This window comes from Physella acuta, unplaced genomic scaffold (assembly GCF_028476545.2).
Source record: "Physella acuta isolate Inbredline_101_S28 unplaced genomic scaffold, ASM2847654v3 ptg000269l, whole genome shotgun sequence".
NCBI lineage: Eukaryota > Metazoa > Mollusca > Gastropoda > Physidae > Physella > Physella acuta.
In genome coordinates this window covers 583,440-589,819 of record NW_026731788.1, presented here as the reverse complement: position 1 = coordinate 589,819, position 6,380 = coordinate 583,440, and the positions used below count along the sequence as shown (strand labels likewise).

At 36.8% G+C, this 6,380-nt stretch overlaps 1 protein-coding gene across 1 annotated transcript in view; it reads left to right on the top strand.

Moving 5' to 3' along the window:
* The first annotated feature begins 340 nt into the window (after positions 1-340).
* The window catches only part of LOC131939230 (ETS domain-containing protein Elk-3), a 40,535-nt gene continuing 34,495 nt past the window's right edge, over positions 341-6,380 (top strand). Inside the window, exon 1 of the mRNA XM_059297431.1 lies at positions 341-400. The gene's annotated coding sequence lies outside the window, so the exon portion shown is untranslated. The remainder of the gene's footprint in view (positions 401-6,380) is intronic.

Here is a 6,380-nt window from a genome sequence, read left to right as displayed (position 1 = left end):
TACATTAATTGTATTTAAAGTTTCTTTTAGCCCTTATATATTTAAAGCAGTAATTTAATTGTCCTGTTATGATTTTAATAGTGCAAGTTTAATGTATTGTGGATCTATAGGCTAACGGTTTCAATAGTAGAACAAAAAACAAAAACATACTTTCTATTATTTCCCAAACAATCACTCTTTGTTGACCGTAAATGACCCAACAATAACAGACGCCGCATGACCCCGAACGCGGTGAACCTTCAATGCGATCAATGTGTGACGTCACATGACGTCAGCCGGAGTTCCCCAGAGCAATAGCCTTCAACTACTTCCGGGTTGGGTTTTATCTTGTGCTAAACGACTTCATCGGTGCGGTGTGTGGGCAGCTACATTCTTAACGCCTTTCATAAATCTGAAACAGGCAAGTATTTTAAACTTATTCAGATTAAAATTTATGACGTGACGATTTATTTAAGTTTTGTATTCTCGTTTAGATCAGTTGTCGAAAAAAATGAGACGAAGAACAAGTTTGAAATCTAAAATAGTCGAGAATCACCAGTGCCCCACGAACACAAATAAAGCACGGCACGGCGCTGTGTGCGATACCGGAAAGTAGGTCGTGTGTTCTTCTCGCTCGCTAGGCGTTGGATATAAACATCGAAAATAAGTTTCGCGTTTGTTTTAATTTCACTAGGCCAATGTGGAAATGTAGATGGTAATAAATATTTGTACTTGGGCGTGGCCTTCTCAAAATGCTGAAAATAATTTAGAATGTTAATAGATCTAGATCTATTAAATAAACCTAGATCTATGCATTTTATAAATTAAATACTAAATTCTAATAGGTACTCTACTACTATACACTAGTATACACTATAGTATAACTGTCCATAGCTAGTCTAGCTAGATCCACACTAGATCTATGTGATTATAGTAAATATTGACTAGGTACTAGATCTATACTTAGATCTAGATCTATATAGATAAGAGAATAGATAGAGCTCTAGAAATCAATCATATTAATATCTAGATCTAGATGTAGTAGTATTTACTACTAGACGAGACATCTAGATCTAGTTTTTTTTAATAGAATTGAAAAAAAAAGAAATAATATTTTTTTTAGACTTTATATTAGTACAACTAAAATGTAACGATTTAACATTATAAACATAGCTTGAATCAAGATTCTATCATACTAGAACTAGACATACAGATTTTCGACAGGTATCTCGACTAGGCTAATGAATGGTACACACATATTTGTCATTAATATTTGAAATATCATAACTTAGAATCACATTTATTTTGGTTTAGTGTTTGACAAGTAGTTAATTTAATTACATTTTCTGTGGTTAATGTTAATTATTACATTTTTGATACATTGAAAACGATTTATAAAATATACCAGTTTAACCAAATTAAAATTATGCTTATTTGTTATTTCATTGTAGACTCTTGAATTTTTATCCCGATATTTTTAAAATATTTATTTAAATAAAAGTTGAATACATTCAATAGCATACTCAAATCAATGTACAACTATTTTTTAAAGGAATAAAATATACATTTTCATTTATATATTTAGCTGTTTAGGATCGACCTTGGTTTAGTATAATCTAATAAAAACACATCCCTGCGATAGCACTGAGTGTTGAAGATTAATGAAGATCTAACTAGATCTACCTGTGTCCTGTACCTACATGTTGAGTAAAAAGGTCATCTTAGAGTCTTAGACCATTAATTGTTCTTTTGTTTGAAGCAACAGTCACGTTATCGATTTTTGTAAATTTTAAAATTCAAATTTTAATTTGGTAACTGATGCAAAACAATAATTTAATTTTAATAACTCATAATTTTAAATAAGAACAGTGTATGGTGACTGTTAGATTAAATTAAAATTAGCTAGGGTACTGTTTTTGGTACTGCCCGAGTTAAACCTTAGTTAGACTCACGAAAATCGAATTTTTATGTACTTTTTTATATTAGATGTATATGGTTTTAGATAAAAAAATGTTACGGTGAGATCTGTATTTATTTTTTCACTTCCCGTTTTACTGTTCACTTGTTCTTATCGCTATTTTACAGCCAGTCTTGGCCATTGTATATTTTAATCACGATTGCCAGTTTCTGTCGTTATCACTAAATTCCAACTAATAAATAATTAAGCCTGATGTTAATACTAAGTTTAGCTTAACATTTGTTAGCTACTTTTCCTTCAAATGGGGGTGGTTCTCAAATGACCATTGGTCAGCATCAGTATATCGTCAGTCCGACAGGCTGATGTCATTTTTTTTAAAGTTATCAGTTAGTGTTTGTTCGCTAGGGTCAGTGTCGGTGTTTTGGGTTAATTTAAGGTCAAGCCTAAGCTAGGGTTAACCAAGGCCATTGAACTGTTCATATGTTTAAATCTTCGCCTGTTATCCGACAGCTAAAAAATACAACCACCCTTTACAATGATTTACCCTCCCCTACATAAACGCCTACAATCAATCGCCGATAATGGTGTGCCATCGAATTAAACAAAACGTTTTACAGCCCTCGACGGCCGCCATAACTCTGGGGGGTGTCAACAGTCTCGGCCCAACACGTCAGACCCGGGGTTTAACCCCGCGAAACCCGACAGGTACCCGCGCACACTGCGTGCCCGTCTACAAGATACAGCAGCACGCAGGGGGAGGCAACCTTTCACTTATTGCAAGCCGGAAGCAGAGTTACGGCCCGCTGGTCGAGGCCGACTGCTGCTGTTGTGTTTGGTGTGATTGGCATGCGTGGTATTTTTACCCCCACCCCGCACCCCTCTGGTGGGAGGTGTGAGGTGGGGAGAGGTGGCTGGTTTATTTAACTTAACGGTACGTCTGTGGCCCACACCGCATACACAACTAAGGACGGATGACGATGTTGAACTGGCAGAAGGAGGAAGATTTCTGCTCAGTGCCCAGGATTTGAGAGCAGACCTATATCCTTATCCCCGGGGGGTGGAGGGGGGGGGGGGAGGGGGGGGGAAGATATAACTATTAACTTGCTTATTAAATTTCCTTCAGCTATGATTTTCGTTTGGTTTGTCAGTTATATTGAAGTAATGGTATTAACATATGAACCATGATACAAGTTTCGAACCATGACAAATTATCAAAACCTAACAATGGTATGACGATATGAACCATGACAAATTATCAAAACCTAACAATGGTATTACGATATGAACCATGACAAATTATCAAAACCAAACAATGGTATTACGATATGAACCATGACAAATTATCAAAACCTAACAATGGTATTGCGATATGAACCATGACAAATTAACCAAAACCAAACAATGGTATTACAATATGAACCATGACAAGAGTTATGAACCATGACAAATTAACCAAAACTTAACTTAGTATTTTATCACTAGATGTAGACCGTCACATAATGAACGTATTGTCACAACATTTAGGTAGACCATTATTTTAATAATACAACAATGTGACTAGTGTAGGCTACTTGTATTGTGATTTGAACGTTTAGATAAGTAGTGTATGGCTATTAGAAGAATAATACCCATACCATTAGAGAGTTTTTATTTCCTTTTTGCTAGCCTACTGACACAATAGCATGACATGAATTAGCTATTTACTAATTGTTTTCATAACTCGACTCAGATAGTGACCCGTATGTTGGACACACGAGAGCTTAGACAAGAATAACTTGGGATGGTACACTCGGGATAAGCATGGTTGAGATACTTTATTGTGGTGCTGATTCTAAGTATTGCAGAATAACTTGGGATGGTACACTCGGGATAAGCATGGTTGAGATACTTTATTGTGGTGCTGATTCTAAGCATTGCAGAATAACTTGGGATGGTACACTCGGGATAAGCATGGTTGAGATACCGTTATTGTGGTGCTGATTCTAAGTATTGCAGAATAACTTGGGATGGTACACTCGGGATAAGCATGGTTGAGATACTTTATTGTGGTGCTGATTCTATGCATTGCAGAATAACTTGGGATGGTACACTCGGGATAAGCATGGTTGAGATACCTTTATTGTGGTGCTGATTCTAAGTATTGCAGAATAACTTAGGATGGTACACTCGGGATAAGCATGGTTGAGATACCTTTATTGTGGTGCTGATTCTAAGTATTGCAGAATAACTTAGGATGGTACACTCGGGATAAGCATGATTGAGATACTTTATTGTGGTGCTGATTCTAAGTATTGCAGAATAACTTGGGATGGTACACTCGGGATAAGCATGGTTGAGATACTTTATTGAGGTGCTGATTCTAAGTATTGCAGAATAACTTAGGATGGTACACTCGGGATAAGCATGGTTGAGATACCTTTATTGTGGTGCTGATTCTAAGTATTGCAGAATAACTTAGGATGGTACACTCGGGATAAGCATGATTGAGATACTTTATTGTGGTGCTGATTCTAAGTATTGCAGAATAACTTGGGATGGTACACTCGGGATAAGCATGGTTGAGATACTTTATTGTGGTGCTGATTCTAAGTATTGCAGAATAACTTGGGATAGTACACTCGGGATAAGCATGGTTGAGATACCGTTATTGTGGTGCTGATTCTAAGTATTGCAGAATAACTTGGGATGGTACACTCGGGATAAGCATGGTTGAGATACTTTATTGTGGTGCTGATTCTAAGTATTGCAGAATAACTTGGGATGGTACACTCGGGATAAGCATGGTTGAGATACCGTTATTGTGGTGCTGATTCTAAGCATTGCAGAATAACTTGGGATGGTACACTCGGGATAAGCATGGTTGAGATACTTTATTGTGGTGCTGATTCTAAGTATTGCAGAATAACTTGGGATGGTACACTCGGGTTAAGCATGGTTGAGATACCTTTATTGTGGTTTTGATTCTAAGTATTGCAGAATAACTTGGGATGGTACACTCGGGATAAGCATGGTTGAGATACTTTATTGTGGTGCTGATTCTAAGTATTGCAGAATAACTTGGGATGGTACACTCGGGATACGCATGGTTGAGATACTTTATTGTGGTGTTGATTCTAAGTATTGCAGAATAACTTGGGATGGTACACTCGGGATAAGCATGGTTGAGATACTTTATTGTGGTGTTGATTCTAAGTATTGCAGAATAACTTGGGATGGTACACTCGGGATAAGCATGGTTGAGATACCGTTATTGTGGTGCTGATTCTAAGCATTGCAGAATAACTTGGGATGGTACACTCGGGATAAGCATGGTTGAGATACTTTATTGTGGTGCTGATTCTAAGTATTGCAGTGCTTTAACTGTTTCTGTCTGGGGTTGGGTTTTTCAAGGTGTTTAGTGTTTGTATGTTGTTTTTTTTAAATTTTTTTTTGTCGGGGGGGGGGTGGTCAAATGCATGCATATTGTAACTATATAGCCCTGTTACGTTCCCTTTATTTTGCCTGTTATCACACCTCCCCCCCCCCTCTATCGCTGGTCATCTCTTGTCGCCATGGCATGTTTTTATCAAACCAAAAGTTGGGTTCACTAAATGGTCGACTGATCCCAGTAGGGATTCACTCGTGTTTTATACAGCTTGTTTTGACACAGCCCTCACGGATTATGAAATAGGATGATGTGATGAAATCATCTATTGAAATCACAGATTGTAAGCTAGGGCGGGGTACACATTTTTACATTTGACGTCACTGATTGTAAGCTGAAAGGGTGGGGGGGGGGGGTGTAAAAAAATACCACTGAAATCACGGATTGAAAGCTAAGGCGTGGTACAATTTTTTTTTTTCAGTGTAAAGAAAAAAACATTACAATCACGGATTGTAAGCTAGGGCAGAGTACAATTTTTTTTTTTTACCTTTGACGTCACTGATTGTAAGCTAGGGCGGGGGGGGGGGGGGTGTAAAAAAATACCACTGAAATCACGGATTGTAAGCTAGGGCAGGGTACACTTTTTTTGACGTCACTGATTGTAAGCTAGTGCGGTGTAAAAAAAAAAAATTATAACTGAAATCACGAATTGTGAACTAGATGTTGCCATCCACAATTGAAGTCACAGTTGTAATCTGTGCCTATGAGTTTACAATTCTAAGTAAACAATTATTAGAGCCCCATTTCCAGTAAAAACAATATAGTAAATGCTTTTAGTTGATGTATCCAAAGATTATACTATGTAGGCTTATATTATCCATTGTTTAACAAGGGTACCAGTCATGGATAGCTCTAACTTTAACCGTGCTTTATACGTGATAATGCCAGTAACATTTTAAATATAGAAACATGTTTTAGATAGGTTCCAGTTAATATGTAAGTCCTATGATATAAGATTACGACGTTTTCTTAACAATCTATTGTTGTTGTCACGTTTCAGTATGCACTTATAGAAAACAATATCACACGTGCACCTATAAATTAATTACAAATCAAAGT